This window comes from Myotis brandtii, unplaced genomic scaffold (genome assembly GCF_000412655.1).
Source record: "Myotis brandtii unplaced genomic scaffold, ASM41265v1 scaffold825, whole genome shotgun sequence".
Taxonomy (NCBI): Eukaryota; Metazoa; Chordata; class Mammalia; order Chiroptera; family Vespertilionidae; genus Myotis; species Myotis brandtii.
This window is the reverse complement of record NW_005371349.1, coordinates 169,286-169,675: the sequence shown is the minus strand read 5'-3', so window position 1 is coordinate 169,675 and position 390 is coordinate 169,286. Positions and strand designations below refer to the sequence as shown.

Genomic DNA, 390 nt, shown 5'->3' with positions numbered 1-390 from the left:
CTGCCAGAGGCTGCCCAGTCCTGCCCGCTGCCCCCCGGAGCCTGGGACCCAGAGGGGCGGCTCCATCCTCCCAGTCAGACAGGAAGCCACCCCTGGGGACCCTTTGGCATTTGGGGAGGGGGTCGCACGGGAAAAGGACCCCACGCGACACAAAGGGGTGTGACCACAAAACGGCTTTGTCCCCTCCCCCGCCCGCACCCCTCGCAGGCTGGGCAGCTAGACCCCGGGGGTGAAGGTAAAATAAATGGAGCTGTCGTGTCAGCCCAGGAACGCCATCACCCCGAAATGTCCTGGGGGCTTCCTGGCCCTGGGGGTGTAGCTCCTTGTCAATGATGTCCAGTGGAGGGCACCCCCCAAGTCTGAGCCCCCAGCTCCAAATGGAGCTGCCCC

The 390-nt window shown here is 65.6% G+C and overlaps 1 protein-coding gene across 1 annotated transcript in view; it reads left to right on the top strand.

The window, feature by feature from the left end:
* The window catches only part of ENPP7 (ectonucleotide pyrophosphatase/phosphodiesterase 7), a gene marked incomplete at its 3' end in the record, with an annotated part of 14,878 nt that overhangs the window by 2,030 nt on the left and 12,458 nt on the right, over positions 1–390 (top strand). The gene's annotated exons all lie outside the window — the stretch shown is intronic.